The sequence below is a fragment of the Bufo gargarizans genome, chromosome 5 (genome assembly GCF_014858855.1).
Source record: "Bufo gargarizans isolate SCDJY-AF-19 chromosome 5, ASM1485885v1, whole genome shotgun sequence".
NCBI lineage: Eukaryota > Metazoa > Chordata > Amphibia > Anura > Bufonidae > Bufo > Bufo gargarizans.
The window spans coordinates 426,079,616-426,107,095 of NC_058084.1; the positions used below are offsets into that span (position 1 = coordinate 426,079,616).

Consider the following 27,480-nt stretch of genomic DNA (forward strand, 5'->3'; position numbering starts at 1 on the left):
TAACAATTAAATCATCTTCTCACCCGGCAAAAAATGAGCCCATAAATAAGAAAATCGCCTCAAAAATAAAAAAACTATGGCTCTCAGAATATGGAAACACTAAAACATCATTTTTTTGGTTTCAAAAATGCTTTTATTCTGTAAAACTTAACTAAATAAAAAAGTACACATATTGGGTATTGCCACGTGCATACTAACCTGCACTATAAAAATATCACATGACCTAACCCCCAGATGAACACCGTAAAAAAAAAAACTGTGCTAAAACAACTAATTTTTTTGTCACATTGCAGCATAAAGTGTAATATTGAATATGTACCCAAATATGTTACCAATAAAAATTCAACTCTTCCTGCAATAAACGAGCCCCTGCACAAGACGATCAGCAGAAAAAAAAAAAGTAGAGTTCAGAAAATGGAGACACAAAAACATAATTTTTTTCAAAAATGCTTTATTATATAAAACTAAGACAAAAAAGTAGACATATTTGATATTGTCGCATCTGTAACAGCTTTCTCTATAAAAGTAGCACATGATCTAACCTGTCAGATGAACACTGTAAAAAACAAAAAATTCTAATTGTTCCAGAACAGCCATTTTTTTGTTACCTTGCCTCAAAAAAACCCCTAAAATATAGCGATAAAAAAATCATATGTACCCCAAAATAATATCAATAAAACTGTCATGTTATCCCATAGTTTCCAAAATTGGTAAACTTTTGGGAGTTTCTACTGTAGGGGTGCATCAGGGGAGCTTCAAATGGGACATGGTGTCTAAAAACCAGCAAAATTTTTCTTCCAAAAACCATGTGAAGCTCATTTCCTTCTGAGCCCTGCCGTGTGCCCTTACAGCAGTTTACCACCACATATGGGGTGTTTCTGTAAACTGCAGAATCAGGGTAATAGATATTGAGTTTTATTTGGCTGTTAACCCTTGCTGTCTTACAGGAAAAAAATGGATTAAAATGGAAAATATGCCAAAGTGAAATTTAAAAATTTCAACTCCATTTTCCGTTAATTCTTGTGGAATACCTAAAGGGTTAACAAAGTTTTTAAAATCAGTTTTGAATAACTTGAGGGTGTAGTTTCTAAAATGGGGTCATTTATGGGTGGGTTTTTTTTACTATGTAAGACCCATAAAGTGACTGATCCTTAAAAAGTGTTTTTTTGAAAATTTCTTAAAAATTTTAAGAATTGCTTCTAAAATTCTAAGCCTTCTAACGTCCCAAATAAAATGTAATTTTCAAAATGATGCCAACATAAAGTACACATATGGGGAATGTTAAGTAATAAATATTTTATGATGTATCACTACCTTTTTTAAAAGCAGATAAATACATTTTTTTAAAATTGCGGATGTGTCATAAGAAAACAGTCTCAGAATGGTTTGGATTAGGCCTCCTGCACACGACCGTTGTGTGCACCCGTGGCCGTTGTCCCGTTTAACGTGTTTATCTGCGGTCCCATTGACTTTCAATAGGTCCGTGGAAAATGCACCGTTTGGCAGCCGCATCTGTGATCCGTGTTTCCTGGCCGTGAAAAAAATATGACCTGTCCTATTTTTTTCACCGCCAACGGTTCACGGACCCATTCAAGTCAATGGGTCCGTGAAAAATCACGGATGCACACAAGATTGTCATCCGTGTTCGTGATCCGTTTCCGTGATCCGTGTCAGTTTTTTCCTATCATTTCAATGGCAAACTTGACTTAGATTTTATTTTTTCATTTTTCATGTCCGTGGATCCTCCAAAAATCACGGAAGACCCACGGAAGAAAAAACGGGCACGGATCACGGTACAACGGAACCACGTTTTGCGGGAAGTTAAAAAATACTGTCGTGTGCATGAGGCCTAAGTAAAAGTGTTCTAATGTTATTACCACATAAAGTGACACATGTCAGATTTGCAAAAAATGGCCTGGGCAGGCAGGTAAAAACTGGCCCAGGGTAGAAGGGGTTAAAAGGGGTTTTCCAATAGTTTAATACTGTTGACCTATCCTCAGGTTATTAAAATAAAAGAACTGAAAGAATTACTATTATTTGGCCAACTCAGCAACCAAAATTAAATTTGGGGAAGATCAATAAAAAGGTCATATGTACACCAGTGTTGTCCAGGTGATGTGAACTGATCACAGGGGCTCACAGTACATTGGAAATCCCTCTAATGCAATATTTATGTAAAAAAGTAAAATCACATTGTGTAAAGTAACACGTGTTCTTTTTCACAGGTTAGGCAGTCTGATTTGAGAAGAGTTGATGTCTGACACCAGCCAGGAATAATATCCCTCCAGTGAGTATCTCTACTACAATTATCATTGATTAAAGCATTTTTATTCTTTCTTTCTAGAGACCCATACAGTGAGCCCTTACACTGAGCGCTATCACACATACAGGAGAAAACAGCGCTATATACCTCTTACATCTAGTGATGTCTCCTCTAATGTAGATGTTCTCTGTCCTCATCTTCTCCATTTGGCCCAGACAACACAGAGACATGACAGCTTCTTTTAGCCACGGCTCATCTTTGCAGAGTTTGGCATAGAGACATCGTACATTCCTCACTTTTCCTTCATCCTCCCCCTACTGGTGCCCCAACATTCTCATCCTGCTGCTACCCCTAGTACTGTGCCTTCTGTGTTCCCCAATGTCCCCTATACTATAGAAATAACAGTGCTAAATAGATAATCCCCAAAGTGCTCTCATTAATAGTAGTGCCCCTTGTAGTGTTAATGCTTCCTGAGAGTTCCCCTGTTAGAAGTAGTGCTCTCCATATTGTGCCCAATAATAATAATTCTTCCCACATAAACTCCCAATACTAATAATGCCCCAGGTTGCCCCCAGTAATAATACAGCACCTCCATAAGCCCCCATAGAGCCCTCAGTAGTTATTATGCCCCTATAGTTCTCCCAATAGTTATAACACCCCCATAGTTCTCCTAGAACCCCCAATAGATACAGTATCTCCTGTAAATATAATGGCCCCCAATAGTGACCCGAGAAGTTATGGCGCCAGTGGTGTACCTGCAATGGAGACAGACCAGGCAACTGCTGTGGAGCCTGCGGCTGAACTCCTTCTCTTCCCAATGTGAAAACACTGCATTTTCATGCAGACACTACTAGGGGAAGCTCAGTACAAAGAGATTATTACGGTATACATTCCTAAGCAGTGAGCTCCCCCTTCTGGTGGCTGCAGGCAGACACTTTTGTAATAGATGGGAAGCAGGAGATTTTCAACGTGCACATGCCACTTGTTTGAGAAATATGCTATTCAAAATGAGCGCCATATTTATGAAGCACCTGTTCCACTTTACTGCCTCAGAAATTAAATAAAGTGGGTGAGGCCAGGGGTTGTTTTTATTCCAATAATTTTTTCACTAAAACGTCTTATGTTTATTTAAATAGTAAAATAAATGTAAATTCATTACAAGTCTGGGGTATTGCACTTTGCATTCTTCATTGCCTAGGACTGATTAATGCATGTGTATTAGGGAACTAGGTGGAGCGGGGAGACCCATACTTAGTCTCCCATGGGGTCTGTGTGCGTCCCTGCATAGTGCCCATTTGGGGGAAGGGAGTTATGGGGGTTATGCGACCGTTGTTTTGGTCCGCATCCGAGCCGCAGTTTTTGCGGCTCAGATGCGGACCTATTCACTTCAATGGGGCCGCAAAAGATGCGGACAGCAAAGAATGTTGTCCGCATCCTTTGCTCTGTTCCGTGGCCCCCGTTTCGCAAATGGGCCGTCCATTCCATTTCGCAAATTGCGGAAAGCACACGGGCGGCTTCCGTTTTTTGCGGATCCGCGATTTGCGGAACGGTTGTGTGCATGAGGCCTTACACAGATGTAGTGATGTCTGCCATCTGGTAGTGAAAGGTGAACTTTAAATGGGAGATATTCACCTTTCACCAGCAGATGGCAGACTGCATTACTGCATTACTGCATTACATACGGACAGCAGTGGAGTCAGAAGAGAGGAGGGGGCGAAAGCTTTTCACAGCTCCAGGGTCTGCCCACCACTGCTGGCTGAAGCAGTCAGGTCCTTATGTGCCCTCCCGCACGTCAGTCATGGGCGGATTGCTCATGGACCTCACAGGGAAATTTTCCGGTGGGCCGGTGCCTAGGGGGCCAGCCAGTGGAAGTTTTTGGGGATGTATTTTGTGCTGCTGGCAGTATTTTGTGATGGACTATAGTATTTGGCTCTTTTGGAGTGGTATAATGTGCCCCAATATGGTATTACTGGTCCTGCCTTCCATCAGTTTGGCCCCAACTACAAAACGGGGCCACTTTTCGTATTTTTCCAGGCCACTTTAAGTTCCCAGTCAGCCCCTGACGCCAGTGAAGCTCTGCAACCTGTTTTAATTGGAATTGGTAATGATCAAATGTTACATGCTTCTATTTGTATTGGAAGGTGTAAATAAAAATTTGAATAAATATTTATATTCGGTTACATCACTGGAATGTGAGGGACTTCTCCTGTGCTGCACTCATTCTGTGGAAATCACTGCTACTAGCTCCCAGTTTTAAGAAGTGAGAACCCACTTCTTCAACCGCAAATTGGGCACAAATATTTCCATTCCACCCTGTCCTCAATGAGCCCCACTTGTTGCATCACTCACTACTTTATATCTGCAATGGCAGTGAGACAGATTAATGCCGCCTTATTTATGCTTCACATGCCAACACAAGGGGCTGCACCCCCGGACAAAATCAGCACCATTTACCTATTGTGTCACTCCTTCCATTCCACTTAGGGCTCATGCACACAAACGTATTTCCGCTCCGTTTTTTACAGGTCCATATGTGGAAGCATTCATTTCAATGGGGCTTGAAAAAAAACAGAAATGACTCTGTGCATTCCGTGTCCGTATTTCCGCATGTCCGTTCCGCATGTCCTATTCTTGTCCATTTCTGTAACAGGGACAGGCATTGTTACAATGGATCCGCAAAAAAAAAGGATGCAACACAGACGTCACACACATGTCATTCGTTTTTTTGGCGGATCCACGTTTTGCGGACTGCAAAATACATATGGTCGTGTGAATGAGAGCCCTTAGATTGGTTAGATTGTAAGCTGTGGGCAGAGACCCCTCTCCTTTTGTCTCATTTATCCTTGTCTCTGTAATTTAATGGACAAGGACCGTAGTATTTTTTTAATGGGTGGTCTGATGGTCAAGTGCAGAGAGCCCAGGAGAGGGGAGAGGAGAATGGGAGTGGTAGTTTTGGCACTGAGGCCAAACTAATACTGACAGTGGCAATTCCCACTCTCTGGCAGTCCCTTGGACTGTGCACTGGCTGAAGGGTGCACCCTTTCCTCCTTTTAGAGTACACCCTGGTCTAGGGGCTCCTGCATTGTTGGACTGGGGTGCCTATGGCCCTTCGTTAAAATTCATTCTGGGGGCCTGCTGTATAGCTACATGCAAAGACCACCTGTTCACACAAAGGCAGGCAGCAGCAACATTCTCAAAATCATTATAGAATTCCCTGCCCTGCCTCTGTGCCTAGAAGTCATCTCTGCCACCTGATCATTTTTAATAATGGACTGCCTATGTATATGCAGTGCAGTCTGTCTACTGTGCCTCTTCTTCAGGGGGTGGGTGCCCACCGGGGGATTTACCTGTTCCTTCATGGGTCAGTTTGAGCCTAGGCTCCTGCTTGGTGGTGATTGGGGTGCTTTTGATGTTAAGTGTTTCGGCAGAATGCAAGGCAGGAGTGTGGAAGCAGTGGCCAGCAGATGATGACGTCAGTAACCAGGCCAGTTGATATCAATAAATCAGTCTATCTTTACTAAAGTGCAGAATAGGATTAGTAGTACATCTGACACTAACATGTCATAGAACAAGTAGATCACAGTCCAGTTCCTGGGAACGTTCCTGCGTGTCCCTGCCTTCTAGATCTCTGTATACACAGCTATGCCGCTTCCTGTCCCGGCCCAGTGGTCATGTAACCACCAGAGTCAGGAAAGTGCGGGAGCTGTCGCATGTTCCATAGACCTCGATCAGTCCTGCACTGTACAGCGCTGTATTATGCTGTACAGCCTCTCTGGGGGGTGTATTTCCCCTGTGACTGGGGCTACTATGTCAGCTCCAGTTGCAGGAGAAATCAATAGTTAAAAAAAAATTATATGAAGTTAAATGTCCCCCAGAGGTCTTGTATGACCTTATGGGGGACACAAAGTGTAAAATAAAAAATTGAAAACATAAAAAAAATTAAGTGTTTTGAAAAAAATAAAACAAGTTTCACATTTAAAAAAACAATTTTCCTCCAAATCCGTTAATTAAAAAATGTTAAAAAATAGAAGAAAATAATAAAATAGACATAAAAAATAAAGTGTTTTGAAAAAAATAAAACAAGTTTCACATTTAAAAAAACTATTTTCCTCCAAATCCGTTAATTAAAAAATGTTAAAAAATAGAAGGAAAAAAAATAAAATAGACATATTTGGTATCACCGCCTCCACAACAACCGGCTCTATAATAATATCATTTGGTGAACGCCGTAAGAAAATAAATAAACAAAACATTGTGCCAAAACTGATTTCTTAGTGAGCTCACCTCCCAAAAAACATAATGTTAATCAATCAAAAAGTCGTATGTACCCCAAACTGGTAGCAATAAAAACGTTACCTCATCTCGCAAAAAATTTGCCTCCACACAAGACTATAGCTAGAAAAAAACAACACAAAAACATGATTTTTTTTTCTAAAAATGCTCTTATTGTGTAAGGCTACTTTCACACTAGCGTTCGATCGGATCCGTTCTGAACGGATCCGCTCATATTAATGCAGACGGTGGCTCCGTTCAGAACGGATCCGTCTGCATTATATTGTATAAAATTTTCTAAGTGTGAAAGTAGCCTCAGACGGATCCGTCCAGACTTTTACATTGAAAGTCAATGGGGGACGGATCCGCCTGAAGATTGAGCCATATTGTGGCATCTTCAAACGGATCCGTCCCCATTGACTTACATTGTAAGTCTGGACGGATCCGCACGCCTCCGCACGGCCAGGCGGACACCCGAACGCTGCAAACAGCGTTCAGGTGTCCGCCTGCTGAGCGGAGCGGAGGCTGAACGCCGCCAGACTGATGCATTCTGAGCGGATCCGCGTCCACTCAGAATGCATTGGGGCTGGACGGAAGCGTTCGGGTCCGCTTGTGAGAGCCTTCAAACGGAGCTCACGAGCGGACAGCCGAACGCTAGTGTGAAAGTAGCCTAAAATGTAAAAAAATCAATATATATATAAATATAGACATATTTGGTATCACTGCATCCGTAACAATTCGCTATACAAAAATATCACATGATTTACCTCATCAAGTGAACGGTGTAAAAAAAAAATATGCCAAAACAGTTTTTTTTGTCATCTCACCTCACAAAAAACATAATATCAATCAATCAAAAAGTCGTATGTACCCCAAAATGGTAGCAATAAAAACGTCACCTTGGCCCACAAAAAACAAGCCCTCACACAAGACTATAGCCAGAAAAATGAAAACAAATATGGCTTTAAGAAAATGGCAACCCAAAAACATGATTTTTTTTTCTAAAAATGTTTTTATTATGTAAAACTAGTGTTGATCGAGCACCAAAGTGCTTGTGTGCTCTAGACGAACACATCGGTATGCTCGTGTGCTCTACCGAGCACCCGAGTACAATGGAATTCAATGGGAGAACCCCAGGCACCCCCTGCTCGGAAGAAAAGAGGGTGTCTGGTTCACAAAAAAAAGTTAGAAATTGATGGAAACCCCATCAAAATGGTTTGGAAACAGCATTAAGAGGATAGCTGTATGCGTCTTGTACTCCTATTATCTATGACATACAATAGACAACCACACAAAGGCTATATGCCAAAAGCCAGGTATGTGGAAGCCATCAATTTCTAACCTTTTTTTGTGAACCAGACACCCTCTCTTCTTCAGAGCAGGGGGTGCCTGGTTTGATGCTCGGGTCTCCCATTGACTTTCATTGTATTAAATTGTACTCGAGCACCCCCAGTTTTCGGCCGAGCACTCGGATGTGCCGAGCATAGCGATGCTCGAGCCGAACAGCAGTTCAGCCGAGCATGCTTGCTCAACACTATGTAAAACGTAAAAAAAGAAATAGATAAATAGACATATTTGGTATCATTGCGTCTGTAATGACCGGATCTATAAAAATATCACATTATCTACCCCAGTGATGCCCAACCTACGGCCCGCAGGCCAAATGCGGCCCGCGAAGCCGTGTCATGCGGCCCGCGCAGTAACAGGACTTTATCAGCGCAGGGCGTGCTGCGAATGGCACAAGCAGCAAAGCGATGCTGCCTGTGCCTGCAATCTCCCCGCCCAGCGTCGCCTCCTAGCTAATTTATTCACAGCACTTGCCTCTGTGAAATTGAAGAGAAGCACCGTAATCTCGCACAGGCGCAGTGGCAGAGGCATCGAAGTACGCATGCACCATCTTCCTGGCCTCTGCCAGTGCGCCTGTGTGAGAAAATTGCCCTTCTCTTCAATTATACAGAGGAAAGTGCAGTGAATAAATTAGCTAGGAAGCGGCTCTGGGTGGGGAGGAGATCTGTGGATGACACTGAGGAGGAGATCTGTGGATGACACTGAGGGGGATATCTGTGGATGACACTGAGGGGGATATCTGTGGATGACACTGAGAGGGATATCTGTGGATGACACTGAGAGGGATATCTGTGGATGACACTGAGGGGAATATCTGTGGATGACACTGAGGGGGATATCTGTGGATGACACTGAGGGGGATATCTGTGGATGACACTAAGGGGGATATCTGGGGATGACACTGAGAGGGATATCTGTGGATGACACTGAGGGGGATATCTGTGGATGACACTGAGGGGGATATCTGTGGATGACACTGAGGGGGATATCTGTGGATGACACTGAGGGGGATATCTGTGGATGACACTAAGGGGGATATCTGGGGATGACACTGAGGGGGATATCTGTGGATGACACTGAGGAGGATATCTGTGGATGACACTGAGGGGGATATCTGTGGATGACACGGGGGGAACTAGGGAGGGGTGTGGGGATGTTGGGGTGGGAGGTCCTGGAGAGGTGTTTGGGTGGGAGCTCTGGAAGGGGTGGGAGATCTGATAGGTATGTGGGGGTGGGAGATCCGGGAGGGGGGGCCCATACATTTTTTTTGCTATGAGGCTCAGTCATTTCTAGCTACGCTCCTGATTGGTAAGATTGGGCGGGCACTGGAGCGATAGATCGCCCCTGCTGTAGGAGAAGCCGGCTCCTGGTGGTGTCGGGCACACGGCACAAGCATGGCGGTGGAGGATCTGACGGAAGCCTAAAGACCAGACATCAAGGTAGACCTGCAGAAGAAGGTGACAGCACAGTATGTGATGTATACATGTGTGTAATGTATGTAGTGCAGTGTGTGATCATCACATACTGCACTACATACATTACACACATGTATACATCACATGCCCCCTCACAGTAATAATGCCAAGATATGTGCCCTCTTCACAGTAGTAATGCTCACACATGCCCCCTCACAGTAGTTATGCCCAGATGTGCCCCCTCACAGTAGTTATGCCAGATATGTGCCCTCTTCACAGTAGTAATGCTCACACGTGCCCCCTCACAGCGTTTGCATTTCTTTCTGGCAAAGCTACCTGTTTCCGGGCCGCGAAATTTATACCAAGTATAGTGCGGCCCTGATCTACCCCATATCCCATCAAGTGAACGATGTAAAAATAAAATAGAAAAATTACACGAAACTGCTTTTTTTGTGACTTCACCTCCCAAAAATGAGATAAAAAGCAAACAGAAAGCCAAATATACCCCAGAATTGTGCCAATAAAAACTACAGCTTGTCTCGCACAAAATAAGCCCTCACACAGCTCATTCAACAAACATTTTAAAAAGTTATTGTTCTTAAAAACCATGACAGAAAATTCCATGTTAGAAAATCCGGATGCGGCTCCTTCCTTTCTGAGCCCTGGCGTATCCCCAAATAACAGTTTACGACCACAATTGGGGTGTTACTGTATTCAGGAGAAAGTGAGTAGCAAATTGGGGGGGGGGGGATATTCTCCTGTTATCTTTTGTGAAAAAGAAAGTTTGGGCCTAAAGCACCATTTTCATATTAGGCTACTTTCACACTAGCGTTCGGGGCTCCGCTTGTGAGCTCCGTTTGAAGGGGCTCACGAGCGGCCCCGAACGCATCCGTCCAGCACTAATGCATTCTGAGTGGATGCGGATCCGCTCAGAATGCATCAGTCTGGCAGCGTTCAGCCTCCGCTCCGCTCAGCAGGCGGACACCTGAACGCTGCTTGCAGCGTTCGGGTGTCCGCCTGGCCGTGCGGAGGCGTGCGGATCCGTCCAGACTTACAATGGATCCGTTTGAAGATGACACACTATGGCTCAATCTTCAAACGGATCCGTCCCCCATTGACTTTCAATGTAAAGTCTGGACGGATCCGTCTGAGGCTACTTTCACACTTAGAATTTTTTTTACAATATAATGCAGACGGATCCGTTCTGAACGGGGCCACCGTCTGCATTATATGAGCGGATCCGTCTCAGACGGATCCGCTCTGAACGCTAGTGTGAAAGTAGCCTTAAAAAAAAAGTAATTTTTAATTTTCACAGCCTATGAAATAGCTGTTGAGTGAAGTGCTTGCTACTCCCCTTAAAAATTCCTTGGGTGGTGTAGTTTACAAATTTTGGTCACTTTTTGTGGGTTTTTACTGTGGGGTTACCTCTCCAAATGAAACATGGTGTCCAAAGACTATTCCAGCAAAATCTGCCCTCCAAAAGCCATATTGCGCTCCTTGCCTTCTGTGCCCTGTCGTGTGCCCAAACAGAAGTATATGACCACATATGGGGTGTTACTGCAAACTGCAGAATCAAGTTATTAAATATTGAGATTTGTTTTGTTGTTAACCCTTGATGTGTTCCATGAAAAAAATTATTAAAATGGTAAATCTGCAAAAAAAAGTGACATTTTCAAATTTCACCTCCTCTATTTTGCTTTAATTCCTGTGGAATACCTAAAGGGTTAACAACATTTCTAAAACCAGTTTTGAATAGTTTTAGGACTGTCATTTCTAAAATGGGGTCATTTATGGGTTGGTTCTATTATGTAAGCCCCACAAAGTGACTTCAGTACTGAACTGGTCCTTTTTTCCTAAATTGCTTCTAAAATTCTAAACCTTCTAGCATCCTAAAAAAAAAATAATTACATTACTAAAATGATGCCAACATAAAGTAGACATATGAGGAATGTTAATTAATAAATATTAATATTAGTGAGGCATCACTAGCTGTCTTAAAAGCAGAGAGATTCAAATTTAGAAAATAGTGCATTTTTTCATTTTTTCGTTAACTTTTCGATTTTTTTTATAAATAAAGGTAAAACATATTGACTAAAATTTACCATTAACATGAAGTACAATGTGTCATGATAAAAATTTCTCAGAATGGCTTGGATAAGTAAAAGTGTTCCAAAGTTATTACCACATAAAGTGGCACATGCCAGATTTGCTAAATTAGGCCTGGTCAGGAATGGGGTAAATGGCCCGGTCTGGAAGTGGTTAACAGAATTAAAAATAATAGGCACATTGGGTATTGCCGCATCCGTAAGAACCTGCTCTATAAAAATATCACATGAGATGGCCCCTCAGGTGAATGCTTTTAAAAAAATTATAAAAAAAAACGATGCCATTTCTTGTCACCTTGCCTCACAAAAAATGTAATACCAAGTGATCAAAAAGTCTTATGTACCCCATAATTGTACCAATCAAACCATCATCTCATCTCTCAGAAAAAGAGCCCCTACCTAAGACAATTGCCCCCCCCAAAAAAATTGGGCTCCCAGAAAATAGCTTTTACTGTGTAAAACCTAATGAAAATTATATACACATTGAGTATTGCCGCATCCGTAACAACCTGCTCTATAAAATATCACATGAAATGCCCCCTCAGGTAAATGCTGTAAAAAATGTAAAACAAAAACTATGCCAAAACAGACATTTTTTGTCACCTTGCCTCACAAAAAATGTAATACCAAGTGATCAAAAAGTCTCATGTACACCAAAATAGTACCAATGAAAACGTCACCTCATCCCACAAAAAATGAGACCCCACATAAGAGGATCACTAAAAAAATTAAAACCAATGGCACCCATAAACCACTCCATCAAAATCTGCGCTGCAAAACCCTAATGGCTCTCCTTCTGTTCTGAATCCTGCCATGGGCTCCTACACCAGTTTTTCCACTACATATGGGGTGTTGACGTATTCAGGAGAAAATGGGTAACAAATTATGGGGTGCTTTTTCTCCTGTTACCCCCTTGTGAAAATGAAAAATGTGGGACTAAAGCAACATTTTATTGGAAGAAATTAAACTTTTCATTTTCACAGTCAAGTGTTTCCAAATTCCGTAAAACGCTTAGGGGGTCAAAGTGCTCAGTACCACCCACCTAATATATTCTTTAAGCAGTGTAGTTTCTAAAATGGGGTCACATTTTGAGGGTTTCCACTGTAGGGGTACATCAAGATTTCTTCAAATACAAAATGGTGCCTAAAAACCATTCTAGCAAAATCTGCCTCCAAAATCCATATGGCGCTGCTTTCCTTCTGACCACTGCCACGTCCCCATAGAGCAGTTTACCACCGCATATGGGGTATTTCTGTAAGCTGCAGAATCAGAGTAATATATATTGAGGTTTACTTTGCTGTTAACTCTTGCTGTGTTGCAAGAAAAAAAATTGATTAACATAAAAAAATCTACCAAAAAAAGTGAAATTTTTAAATTTCCCCTCCATTTTCCTTTTATTCTTGTGGAACACCTCAAGGGTTAAAAAAGTTTGAAACATCAGTTTTGAATAATTTGAGGGCTGTAGTTTCTAAAATGGAGTCATTTATGGGTGGTTTCCATTACGTAACCCCCTCAAAATCACTTTATAGCTGAACTGGTGCTTAAAAAAATGGTTTTGGAAATTTGGGTAAAAATAAAAAAATTGACTTCTAAAATTCAAAGCCTTAAATTGACATTTACAAAATTATGCCAACATAAAGCAGACATATGGGGAATGTTGACTGATAACTATTTTATGAGGTATTACTTTTTGTCTTAAAAGTAGAGAAATTCTAATTTCAAAAATTGTGAATTCTTCCAAATTTTGGGATTATTTTATAAATATTGACTCTAATTTATCACTGTCATGAAGTAAAATGTGTCACGAGAAAACAATCTTAGAATGGCTTGGATAAGTAAAAGCGTTCCAAAGTTTTTACCACATAAAGTGACGCATGTCGGGTTTGCAAAAGTCGGCCTGGGATTTAAGATGAAAAGTGGCTCGGTAGTGAAAGGGTTAAAGTCTCTGCAGAACATGTAGGCATGCAATGAGGTTACTTGTAAATGTTTCTGTGATTCTCGGGCTCAGAGGTACAGATTTAGGATATGGCTGACCAAACCATCTCAAAGTGTGGAAAGTTGCGTTAGCAATGTTCCCTCTCAAAGCAGCATAGTCTCTAACAGCCATAAATGTGCACAATACCTTGCTGACTGATTACAGTGCACGTCCTTGCATATTTTGGACCTTCTGATTTTCTTTCTCTGAAGCGCTTCTAATGGTAAAGGTGCTTCCTATGCTGTAGATGTCTCTAGCTTGGAGGAGAATACACAAATTGACCCTACTGTAGGACAGCTAAAATCAGACTATTATTGTTGGGCGCAAATATTCGAATCGCAAATATTAATCGCGAATATCGGCACTTCGAGAATTTGCAAATATTTAGAATATAGCCATATATATTAGTAATTCCGAGTATTCTAGATTTTTTTTTCATCAGTAACCTCCCTTCTTGGTTGTGGGCCAATGAGAAGGCTGCAAGGTCTTTGTCTGAGCTTAGCAACATCCCTAGCAACTAATGGGAAAGTTGTCTACCCCTTACTATATAAGAACCTCCCCAGCAGCCATTTTCTACAGTTTTTTGAAGTTCTGAGAGAGAGAGAGAGAGAGCAGTGTCATTGCTGCGCTCTCTGCTTCCCACTCATTACATTAGATAGATAGTTAGATAGCTTATATATATATATAATACAGATAGTTAGTAGGAGATAGTCAGTATAGGTTACATGCCTGATATAGTGAAAATATTCACATCATTAGTGCCGATTAGCGCAATCTCGAATACATTGGAGCACTCTAACTGCATATAAAGCCATTTTTAATGTTCTGTCGTGTCAACCATTTTCTCCAGTCTCAGGAAACTTCTAGCAGCTTGGAAAATGTAGCAAAAGTTACACATTCCTGTATTTCACGCGCATTACGCGAAAATTACATTGCCAATTTTTCGCAATCAAGAAAATAATTTAGAATTCGCAAGTTTCTGAATATATGGTAAATATTCACCCAAATATTTGCAAAATATCGCAAATTCGAATATAGCACCTGCCGCTCATTACTACTCACTATCCACTGACTAACCAGGGGCAGACTCAGGTCCACCTCCTGGCAACCTATGGAGATGATTCAAGGTTGTTAGCCCTTGCTTGTCTATACAGAACTATATGATGTAGAAATAATATTTTGATTAACAATATAACATTACAACAATTCATACTTTGCAGTGACCCTATTCTGGGATACTGCACCAGGAGCTTAGTTTTTATTTAAATTAGTGGTCTGTTTAAGAAACCACTTTAGCTAAAGACACTATAAAAGAATTCTGTTTTAATTGAGGGCATGACCCTCACCTATTAGCCACTATAAAGAGTGTCTCTTGGACTGGAAAACCCAACAAATGCATGTATTTCTTGAACATCTGATCGATTTCAGTGCGACTACATAATGATTTATTTGTCCTGAGGTATTACTGCCTGAAAATTAAATACTTGCTGCCAGATTCCCATACGGAGAGTCCAAATATCAGTATACCCTAATAAAAAGGAATTTTACACAAATTGTACAAGCTCTTTTATTCCCTTTGATTAGGATTCTTATTCCTATAGCTTTTTTCTGATTAACAGGATAAATTAGGCACTGTACAAAATATGCATAAGTCAACAGTACAAGCAAGCAAATATAAGAAAAATTGTAATATACTGTCTATCTTATCAGAGATAAATGCTTCTTTCTCAACTTATGTGTCACTATCCTACCTCTTGCTTCAGCAAGTTTTCTGTCTCACCCTTAGGCTCAATTCACATGTCCGCAAATGGGTCCGCATCCGTTCCGCAATTTTGCGGAACGGGTACAGACCCATTTATTTTCTATTAGGATGGAATGGATGCGGACAGCACACAGTGTGCTGTCTGCATCCGCATTTGCAGAGCGTGACCCCGATCTTCGAGTCTGCAGCTCCGCAAAAGATAGAACATGTCCTATTCTTGTCCGCAGCTTGCGGACAAGAATAGGCATTTCTATAGGGGTGGCGGGTGGGTGTGTTGCGGATCCGCAACACACCATGGACGTGTGAATGGAGTCTGGATCCGCAACACACCATGGACGTGTGAATGGAGCGTTTATTTTGCGAGTGTACGGGCCGTTTTTTTGTGTTCCATATACGGAGCCATTCATTTCAATGGTTCCGCAAAAAAAACAGAAAGTACTCCGTATGCATTCCGTTTCCGTATTTCCATTTTTCCGTTCTGTTGAAAGATAGAACATGTCCTATATTTGGCCGCAAATCACGTTCCGTGGCTCCATTCAAGTCAATGGGTCCGGCAAAAAAAACGGAACACATATGGAAATGCATCCGTATGTTTTCCATATCCGTTCCGTTTTTGCGGACCCATCTATTGAAAATGTTATGCCCAGCCAAACTGTATACTGTACATGGCATACGGAAAAATGGAACGGAAAAAAACGGAAAGGAAACGGAAACACAACGGAACTCAAAAACGGAACAACGGATCCGTGAAAAACGGACCGCAAAAAACTATAAAAGCCATACATTCGTGTGAACTAGTCCTAGGCCTCTTTCACACTACCGTACGGCTATTTCAGTGTTATGCGGCCATTTTTCACGGATCTGTTGTTCCATTCTTTTTGTTTCCGTTTCTGTTCCGTTTTTTCATTCTGTTTTTCCATTCCGTATTTCCGTATGGCATACACAGTATACAGTAATTACATAGAAAAAATTGGGCTGGGCATAACATTTTCAATAGATGGTTCAGCAAAAACGGAACAGATACGGAAGACATATGGATGCATTTCCGTATGTGTTCCATTTTTTTTGCGGACCCATTGACTTGAATGGAGCCACGGAATGTGATTTGCGGGCAATAATAAGACATGTTCTATCTTTCAACGGAACGGAAAAACTGAAATACGGAAACGAAATGAATACAGAGTACATATTTTTTTTGCGGAACCATTGAAATGAATCGTTCCGTATACGGACCTTATACAGAACGCAAAAAAACGTCCCGCAAAACGGAAACAAAAAAACGGTAGTGTAAAAGAGGCCTTATGATGGAATCACAGCTACACTGCTTATTACTGCTGTACAGTATAATGTTTTCCATGCTGCTGCTGATGGTGTGCTTTGGAGAAATAGTGGAGCAGAATCTATTGTTTTCTCCATGTTCAGTCTATGGGAGACATTGTAGCAGCTAGCCACTATCTCAGGGAAAACTGATAATTGGAGCTGAAACATGAGCAGGGAAAATCTGATGATAAACACACGTGTATGGCAGCTTACTCTAAAAAGTCACCGGAAATAACAGGTATGCTGTAAGCCTTTATACATATGGCAGACACTATATAATTAAGTCATAATTGTACTGCCAGGGGAATGTTTGGTAATGGAATGAAACACACTTCAGTCCATAGTTACCTTGTTGATTATGAATAATATGCTGATTATTTAACAGACTGGAAACGAGTGGACTATTCTGCATCCTCAGGAAGAAACATAGATTAGGTGGATGATGTCACCACATTGTAAAAAAAGGCTCCCCTGAGATAACCAAGCCCCTAAAATGTTCCTAAAATGAATGAGATGCTGCAAGTTTTTTTTTAAAGACTTGATTGTTTTCAAACAAAATGTAACTCTATCTTGAAGCCAATACTGCAAACATGCAGCCTTAGTTTAAAAAAATATGTGAAAAGGTGCACAGAGATTGGCATCGGTACAGTAAATATGAACTGGCATCATAGAATAGAAAGTCTAAGACAACCTGATATCCCTGATATATTGTGAGGTCCTGTCCCTGTCCTCCAATATATGATTGACAGCTCTTTTCCTATGGTAAGAGAGCTGTCAATCAGCAGTAGGGACAGGAGAGCCGGGAGCTCATGAATATTACTACTATTGTGCTTTGTACATATACACTACTCACAAAAAGTTAGGGATATTGGCTTGTCGGTGAAATTTCAGGATGAACCTAAAATGCACTCTAACCTTTACAAGTGAACTTAATGTGACCTTCTCTAAACTTTTGAATGCACATGCCCAAATGTTCAGTGTTTCAGTACTTTTTGCACAACTTGCTGTTCTCTAACAAGGAGCTTAAGGGCAAATTTCACAACAGGTGTTTGATCCATGAATCGCCAAATACATTTCCTGGTTCAATTAGAATTGGTATTTAAATAGTCCTCCTCATCATGCTGTTTACATTTAGATATCATGAGACCAAGAAGACACCTAACAATTAATCAACAGTACCTTGCTATTGTGAGGCTTCAAGCAGGATGTTCTCAGATGGAAGTGGCCATTGAGCTTAGAGTGTCACAGAGTGTCATCATCAGGTTGTATCAGAGATACCTAGAGACTGGAAGAGTCACAGAAAGGCATAAAGTGGACATCCTTTGGACACATCCCAGACTGATGACCACTTAATTGTGAACAATGCGCTGTGGAACCAAATGATGAATGCCACACATATCCAGGCACATTTAAGGGAGGTGAAAGGCACCCAAGTGTCATGTCAGACCATTCAAACCATTTACATCAGCGTAGTCTGCGTGCTAGATGACCTGCAAGTGTACCTGACCACACCACAAGGCATTTGCGTCATCGTCTTGAATGGGCCAGGGAGCATCTATGCTGGACAAAGGACCAGCGGGCTTTATTGCTGTTCATTGATGAAAGTTGATTCACGCTGAGCAGAATTAATAGCCACCAACGATGTTGGAGACGTCAAGGAGAGCGCTATATATCAGTCACTGTTGTCACCAGACGAGCCTTAGGTGGTTGTGGTGTTACAGTGTAGGGCAGGTGTGTCTAGTCAATACAGAACTGCCCTACACTTTGTGAATGGTACAGTGACAAGCCCATACTACTCGAATAACATCATTAATCCTGTCATTGGGCCTCTGCATGAACAACACAGGCCTTATTTCATCATCATGGACGACAATGCTCATCAAGGTTGCATCATTAGGGAAAGGCTGCTGAAAACTGGGGGACCTCAAGTGGAGTGGCCTGCACTTTCTCCAGACCTAAATCCCTATTAAAAACCTATGGGATCAGCTGGGTCGCCATGTAGCTTGTAACTCTATACCCCAGAACCTCAATGACCTGATGTTCGCCCTTTAAGCAGAGTGGGATGCCATGCCTCAGCAGACAATAAGTTGACTTGTGATCAGCAAGGGACATCGTTGTCAAGCTATAATTAATGCTCAAGGCCACATGACTAGTTATTGAGACGCTGACATTTTTTGTGGGGGTATACCCACCACTGGTGTTGGCTTTTGTTTTAATAAATTGTTGGAGATGAGAAAATCACCATTGCTGCTTCTACTTAAATGTAATATAACTGTAGCATGAACTTTTTACGTTATCATAAATTTTACCTAAAAGCCAAATATCCCTAACTTTTTGTTAGGCGATATTTGGTATAATTTCCATGGCATTGAGTCATACATGTAATGTTCTCTTCCTACTGATTGTTTTCAAAAAGTATTTTTGACATGTATGTTTTATGTATAACTTATACATTGATACAGTGACCAGTTTTTGGTACAATATTAATTTTTTAAACTGAAACCCAAAAATCAAGTCCAGCTCACCCAGTCTTCTTCACACTGTGTACAGTTAGGTTAGTTTCACATATGGGGCTGGGAATTGGCTGGACAAAAAACGTTATGTACAGCATTTTTCGTCCAGCTTCTGGGCATATTTGTTGGGTAGTAGCAGGATCTCTGCCAGGCAGGCGGCAGTATCTGGCAATGCCAGATCCTGAGAACTCCGGCAGGATGTTCTCTACTGGAACAGCCTGCCTGAGGCTCTCCTGCATAAGTGAAACTCGTCTAACTCATGGAATATCAGGCTTCCAGAACTGTAGCAAAACACATTCATCTATTTCTGGCACTGGATTTGTGTTGCTACAATATTAATTTTTTGGTTACTGTTTTTTTTTCTTGGTTTGATGATTAGTGTCATTATAAAATGCTGGCTTGGGGGTAGTCATTAGTTTTTTTATTCTTTGTGGTTCACTCCATGTTTATCTAGGCCTATCCAGAGAACTGTAGATCTGTCAGTCAATCCAATCCTCCACCCACTATAATAATGAGACTACCTCGGAGATAATCTCTTCCCTGTGCAGCAGTGCCGTAAACTGTGATAACCAATGAGGACTGTGATTACTGGAACAGAAGGACAATATTTTGTATGTCATTTTTAATAACATAGTGCTTCTGAATTTAAAAATTATATAATATAAACTGAAGAATGAACAGAACACGTACATGGCGACCTTCTTTTCATCTTTTTAGCTGCAGATCTATTAGTTTCAGGGCTACTTTTCTGTCATCCAAGATGGACTGCATGGCTTCTCAGGCTATCTGATGTATATTGTGCATTGGTAGTCCAAGACACTTCCTGCTTGTCCTAGCTCTGCTCTTGGATTGGCCAGCGCTGTTCATGTGAGCACTGCTGGCCAATCCAAGGGCAGCAGGAAGTGTCTTGGACTACTAAATGAACATTGTCTTGGACTACTAAATGAACACTGTGCAGCCATCTTGGATGGTCAGAACAGAAGGCTGGAATTGGCAAACATGCAGCTGAAAAATGAATAGGAGGTCAACGGGTAAGTGGCCCCCTTTTCATTTGTACACAATAATTCAAAGTACACAAGAATTCCTAAATAGTTAAAATAAACCTATTACTGATGGAAGTGTCTTTTTAAGAAACATTGGGGGAGATTTATGATTACTGGTGTAAAAGAAATCTAATTTAGTTGCCCATAGAAACCAATCAAATTCCACCTTTCATTTTTCAGAGCTCCTTTGAAAAATGAAAGGTGGAATCTGATTGGTTGCCATGGGCAACTGAGACAGTTCTCCTTTACACCAGTTTTCATAAATCTCCTCCTTTTTTTTAGTGCGGACAATATTTATGAGAATATACTACCTTGAAAGGTAGATCCCCAGCAATCTAATATATAAAGCTGGGTGTATGTATGTGTGTGTGTATGTATGTCCGCTAAAGGAATCCGTACCATCGCATTTACAATCACGAAATTTGTCACACAAGTACAAGGTTTTAGACCAGGTCTCAGCTCTCTAGGACGTACCATTCCTGAGATATTCCCCCAATAATGCATTAGCCAATAGAAGCCTGGTCACATCGATAATCGCTAATGCAGTAAAGACATGGCCTAATAGCACTTAGTATCTTATTTCCAGATGTGCCTTTGTTCCAGCAATAGATGTTTTCTATCTTTTCAAAATCCAGTTTATTTGGTATGCAAATGAGCCAGTAAGGTGCCCAGAGGGGCGTCATTCTTGCAGGAAGGAGCCCAGGCACACCTCCTGCCAAAATGTGTCCACCCACCCCTCCTACATCACATTCAAGCCATAACTCTGCCACCCTTTTCCTTGCTCCCAGCATGAGGGCGGGCTTGGGCAACTAGCAGGAGGCGTGCCTGGGCTCCTTCCTGCAAGAGTGACGCCCCTCTGGGCACCTTACTGACTCATTTGCATACCAAATAAACTGGATTTTCAAAAGATAGAAAACATCTATTGCTGGAACAAAGGCACATCTGGAAATAAGATACTAAGTGCTATTAGGCCATGGCTTTACTGCAATAGTGATTATCCTGGTGACAGATTTCCTTTAAAGGAACAGGGCGCTATGGATGACATGGATGAAGGGAGCGGAGTGCTGTGGAGGTCACAGTTCAGGTGGCAGGTAGGGTGGCCATTTAGGCCACTCACAAAAAATTTACTTAAAAACCCCGCCTAAGGTCCCGCTAAGCCATGTCCCGACCTGGTTAGGTCACGCTCCCTTCCACTCCGCAGCCAACGGGGATTGAAAAACTGAAGGCAAAAATCAACTTCTGTCAGCTGCAGGGGTGGGAGGGAAGGTAACTTTCTCCCTGCAGCTCACACTCAGACAGCACAGTGCTGCTGTCTGAGAGTGAGCTGTTCAAAAGGACATCCATGTGTCCGTCCAGGCCCTGCGCCGGACGGAGGACAGGGAGTCTGAAAGCCAGACTGTCCGCCCTAAAACCAGACCTCTGGCCACCCTTGGGGCAGGCTGCTGTGGAGGTCACAATTAAGGGGACGGTCTGCTATGGAGATCAGTGTTAAGGGGCAGATTGCTGTAGAGGCCACTGTTAAGGGGATGGGGTGTGGAAATCGCTGAAGGAGACAGGGTACTGTGGAGGTCACTAATAAAGGGGCGGCCGCTGTGGAGGTCACTGTTAAAGGGGCGGGTCACTGTGGAGGTCACTGTTAAGGGGATAGGATGCTGTGGAGGTCACTGTTAAAGGGTCAGGGAATGGTAGAGGTCACAGTTAAGGGGACGGTCCGCTATGGAGGTCAGTGTTAAGGGGTGGGGTGCTGTAGAGGTCACTGTTAAAGGGGGCGGGGTGTTGTGGAGGTCACATTTAAAGGGAACAGGAGCTCTGTGGACATTACTGTTAAGGGGGCGGGTTATTGTGTAAATCACTGTTAAGGAGACAGGGTACTGTGGAGGTCACTAATAAAGGGGCGGTCGCTGTGGAGGTCACTGTTAAAGGGGCAGGCCGCTGTGGAGGTCAATGTTAAAGGGGAGGGCACTGTGGAGGTCACTGTTAAAGCGAGGAGGGGACTGTGGAGGCCACTATTAAAGGGGCAGCGGGGTACTGTGAGGTCACTGTTAAGGAACGGGGTACTGTGAGGTCACTGTTAAGGAACGGGGTACTTTTGTCAGTCACTGTTAAAGGGGCATTTGCTGTGGAGGTCTCTGTTAAGGGGGGCTGGGAATGGTGGAGGTCACAGTTAAGGGGACTGTAACCTATGGTCAATGTTAAGGGGTGGGTACTGTGGAGGCCACTAATAAGGGGGGCCACTGTAGAGGTCACTGTTAAGTGGGCGGGCCCCTGAGGAGGTCACTGTGAAGGGGGTGGGGTGCTGTGTAACTCACTGTTAAAGAGGCCCATTTTAAGGAGGTGTGGCACTGTGGGGGGTCAGTGTTAAGGGGTGGGGGGCTGTGGAGGTCACTGTTAAGGGGGCAGGGTGCTGTAGAGGTCATGGTATAGTGGATACTGTTGATATCTTTTAACAACACACACAAACATTACATTAAATAGATGAAATATACCCGTGCGAAGCCGGGTCCTTCTGCTAGTCTAAATATAATGCCGAGAAGTGATGTCAAGAAATCTTCACAGTGGAGACGTTCTTCAGAGTCTTTTTATTTTCACCTTGTCTGGAGGCAGGAATGGCCTTGACTTTCACTATAGCAGAATTCTGACGAGGTAGTTTGGTGCTGACAGGTTTCTAGACGGAGATAGTAATGTGACTGTGGAATAGAGATGAGTAAATCACTTCCCAGGATTCACAGATCCACTATTTAATGCAAAGCAATGGGGGGGGGGGGGGGGGGGGGGGAGTCACTTATCACAATGCACCAGAATTCTCACTTGAATGCACAAAAAAAAAAATGGTGTACATGTATGGCACCACATTTATCAAAGGGGTTGTCCGGGTTCAGAGCTGAACCCAGACATATCCCCATGTTCCCCCACTTAGCCTCCCTGAATCGCGCAGGGCAAAGGCTTGTTTTGGAGATCCGGTGATGTACCCAGGTATCCATGGGTAAGCTAGGTGGAGGCTTCCACCTAGCAGTGAGCGGGATGACTTCACCAGCACTAATGGGCGGGATTTAGCACATGTAAAATGGCCAGGGCAGTGCTAAAGCCTACCCATCAGTGCCAGTAAACACTGCTAGGCAGAAGCCCCCACCTATCAGTGAGAAACGTGAACAAAAAAGCCCTTGCCCTGCACAATACAGCGCAGGACAAGAGAGAGCATCGGAGCAGAGGGGCTGCCTGGGTGAAAATGGGGGTATGTCCAGAATATGGCGGGTGCTTTAGACCCTTTAATCCCCTCGTCTGGAGTGAGGGTATGGAAGGGGTGCGGCTGAGAGGCTTAAAATGTGACAATGGTGGAGAGTGTTTTGTGACTTTTTAAGTCTGACATTTTTTGGGGGGGAAAAGTCGCGAGTGTCTCTTTTTACACCTCACATGCTGCTTTGTCAAAAGAGGGGTAACAAGGTCTGTACAGGGGTGTGATCAACAATCAAGACAAATGTATCTTCTTTTACACCAGTTTTCTAATATAAATGAAGCTGGAATTCTCTGAACTCCTGGTAGATTTCTGTTTAGGCACACGGACTGCCGGAGGATGTGCCTAATTTATATTGAGGCCTGCACCTCATCATAAATTAGGCGCATATTCCAGCAGCACAGGGGATATCAAGACTGGCACAGAAACCACCAGTCTTGACTAATCTCCTCAAAGGTGTGGCACAAAGTAAGACAACCAATAGGTGGTATAAACTTGATTGCTGGGGTCCAACCACTGGGACCCTCAGTGATGACAAGCATGGGAATCCACAAGTTCTGCAGAACTGACCCATGAGGAGGCAGCGGTGCTACATCCGCCGTGTCATTCACTTCTGTGGGACTCCCTTGACCACTGTACTTAGAAGTCCTGTAGAAATGAATGGAGCAGCAGATGCAGCACCGATGCATTCTCGCTGGGCAGTTTGGCAGCATTCCTGTTTTCCTGATCACCGGGGGTCCCAGCGGTCAGTCCGCCATTGCTTAACCGCTTATTCTCTATCTGGTGTTTAGGTAAGGCCTCATGCACACGACCGTTGTTGTGTTCCGTGTCCGTTGTTCCGTTTTCCGTGATTTTCTGCGGACCCATTGACTTTCAATGGGTCCGTTGAAAACTCGGATAATGCACTGTTTGTCATCTGTGTCCGTGATCCGTGTTTCCAATCCGTCAAAAAAATATGAACTGTCCTATTTTTTTCACGGACAACGGTTCGCAGACTCATTCAAGTCAATGGGTCCGTGAAAAAACACGGAGGCACACAAGATTGTCATCCGCGTCCGCGCGTCCGCGTCCGTTTTTTTTCTATCATTTGCAAGGCAAACTTGACTTAGATTTTTTTTTCACTTTCCTTCATGTCTGGTGATCCTCCAAAAATCAAGGAAGACACACGGAAACAAAAACAGAAACGGATCACGGAACAACGGAACCCCGTTTTGCGGACCGTGAAAAAATACTGTCGTGTGCATGAGGCCTAATAGTAAGTGTTGTTAGTTGCACAACCATTTTTAATCCAGAATTTCCTTATAGAGCATCCAAAATATTCTAAAATAGGGATACCCAACCTGCGGCTGTCCAGCTCCCATCATGCCCTGATAGCTGTAGGCTGTCTCGGCATTATGGAAGTTGTAGTTTTGCAACTGCTGAAGACCCTTCAGCGTTTGTATAGTTTAGAACAAGGATGCCCAACCTGCGACCCGCAGGTTGGGCATCCTTGTTTTAAACTATACAAATGCTTTAATTAGCGTTTTACACAGTGAAAATCATTTTTGCCCAATATTTTGATATTATAAGATACATCTAGAGCTAAAGAATCATAATTCAGCTTGATGCCCATAGGCCACCATGAAAAACTCTCTACCTGGACCAGCCATCTGCCTGGTGACAAATATCTCTCTCTATTTGGTTACATAGGATCTGTATACAATGTACAAGTCCAGATTTAATTTGTATAGTGAGATATCACAATCATGGCTTGATTACATTGCCTAGGAGTGAACTGGATCATTCACTGTGTCTCCACACACAACAATAGTATACAGTATATTGCTTCTTTTGACTTATATACAGTAGCATAGGGGCCCCCATAAGTAGGTTCCTGGGTGCAACAGCTACCTCCACAGTCCCTGTATCTAAGCCCCTGCCTAGATATACTGGACAGGCAGCAAAATAAGATCTCATCGGGGGCACATGTACTGTAACAATGTATAGATTGGAGTATTGTATAAAATTGTTACATTTGTGTCCAGTATTTCACAATATGTCACAGGATAACTCTGCAACTCTGTTCTGTGTGACAACTGCTGTACCCTAAATGTATAGCATTCCCCCTCCACATTGATAACTGCGTTCCATAACACGTGGCCATCTAGTCAACCTCCGCTCTAACAACAAAGATCAGCAGGATTAAATGTCATGGCGTACTGCGCTATAATATGCGCTATATATATAGGAAATAACGTGGACTCCCCATCAAATAACTTTACTAGAGCAACTTTTCTTATAACTTTGCACAATGCCGTCCATTTGTTAATACTCCTGGTAATGTATGGGTAAACTGGCCGTTCCCATTCCCCTTGTACAATTGGAATGGTAATACTCGCCTATGTTTCCCTCTCTGACTACGGTATATCAGCACTGATTAGAAAATGTCTTACACAGTAGGGGCACACCCCTTTGACAAGGACATCGGTAATGCCCAGTTGTCATTTTATTCATAAGTTTCAGGAGGAATACTAGAGGAATGGTGCAGAGAACCAAGAATTGGTGCTCCAAAATTTTATATTTTTTGGGGAACACTAGGGAATGAGCATGGTGAATCTGGTGAATCAGTGCTCAGCGCTGTTGCCTTGCTCTAGGGTTTAAATCCAACCATCAGCTACATCTGCAGGGAGTTTGGATCCAAAAAACTATCTGATGGGTTTATTAGCTTTCTTTGAGGGCTCATTGACACGACCGTAGGGCCGCGGTGCCCATGTTGCGGACCACAAACAACGGGTCTGCAATACATGGGCATTGGCTATGTGAATTCCAAGCTGCGATGCAGACCCATTGACTTGAATGGGTCCACAATCTGCTAAAGATAGGACATGTCCTATCTTTAGTGGTGTGGAGTCACGGATCGGAAGCCCATGGAAATACTCTTTTAAGCTTTTCCGTGAGTCTGTGCCTCGGCACTGCAAAGGATAGCATATGATCTTGTGATGTGAACTCTCCCATAGGGCTACTAGGTTATGAGCCAAACGGGAGACAGGCAGGCAGGGGTGCACCTAGCCTTTCTGCTGCTTAAGGTGAAAATTGAAATGGCGTGCCCCCTCCAGGCCTCCTGTTAAAGGCATACTGTGATACAGGTGAATATAGAGACATAAGCACTTCCACAATGGAAGCGCTCATTTCTCATGGCACTGCCACCGCCCCCGCTTGTCTGTAGCTCCCGCCGCCTCACCTGGCCTCATTGGAGGTGCAACCCTGGAGACAGGGATACATAAGAGTGATGACAGTCACTGTACAACGCTGCAGAATATGTTGGCACTATATAACCAGTATATTGTCCAAAAGTAAATTAAAGCACTGGACACATCTAATTCTGTTCTGGAACGATTTACTAGAGAACCTATACATCATTGAGCGGGTGAAAAAGCTTTCCACCCCGGAACATGGAAACGTCCCCTGTCTAGCTTGTAGAAGTTCACTTGTCAAGCCCTATTACATCCAAATGCACCAAGCTGTCAAGCCGCATACAGACGTCTCCTGGATGTCACACGTCAGCTAATAGCCATTTACCCCAGCACTTTTCCTTGCTTCCATTCTTATTATGTATGTCTGTTCTTGCCAAGATTCGCTGTGTCAAGCCAGTAAGAAATTCATTACATGGCAGCCATAGATATACTGGCACTGGTACAGGCGGTATATTAGTGTTAGGTACCCATCTGCGGAAGCCACCTTCACGCCTGGTAGATGGGCCCGACACACGTTTGATCAAAAATGTGCGCAAAGAGCTTTTATTTTTCCATTTATAGTAGGTATAATACTACTTTAATTCCGAATGATCCCCATTTCAAAGCTCTATTGTTTGTATGTGAAATGTTGTGCGCCATTTTTTTTTATCAACCATGTTTGCTTGATGGATATGCACCTGTGACTATGAATATGAATGTGCTAGTCTAAAGTTTCTTGTAGTACTAGTACAGGAGATCCAGAAATGGACTGGCATCCCTAGGGTTAAACTGAGTTCACGGTAGAAGGACCTAGCCACGTCCCTTGTCATCACTGGATGATTCACGGCGATGTAAAAATCATTACACTTGTCCATGATCCTCTCACTCTGCTGTTGATATTATATGTCCTTTGGGAGCGGCTTGCAAGCTACTAAGAAGATCTTTGTGAGCGCGGAGCATGTGGGTGCAGCCATTAGAGCCTCTTGTTTGTGTATCTTTATGTGCGGTTTTACAAAAGACA

The 27,480-nt window shown here is 42.8% G+C and overlaps 1 protein-coding gene across 1 annotated transcript in view; it reads left to right on the plus strand.

The window, feature by feature from the left end:
- Positions 1 to 27,480, plus strand: part of JCAD (junctional cadherin 5 associated) — a 141,161-nt gene that overhangs the window by 56,876 nt on the left and 56,805 nt on the right. The window contains 1 exon segment of the mRNA XM_044294673.1: positions 2,226 to 2,287. The gene's annotated coding sequence lies outside the window, so the exon portion shown is untranslated.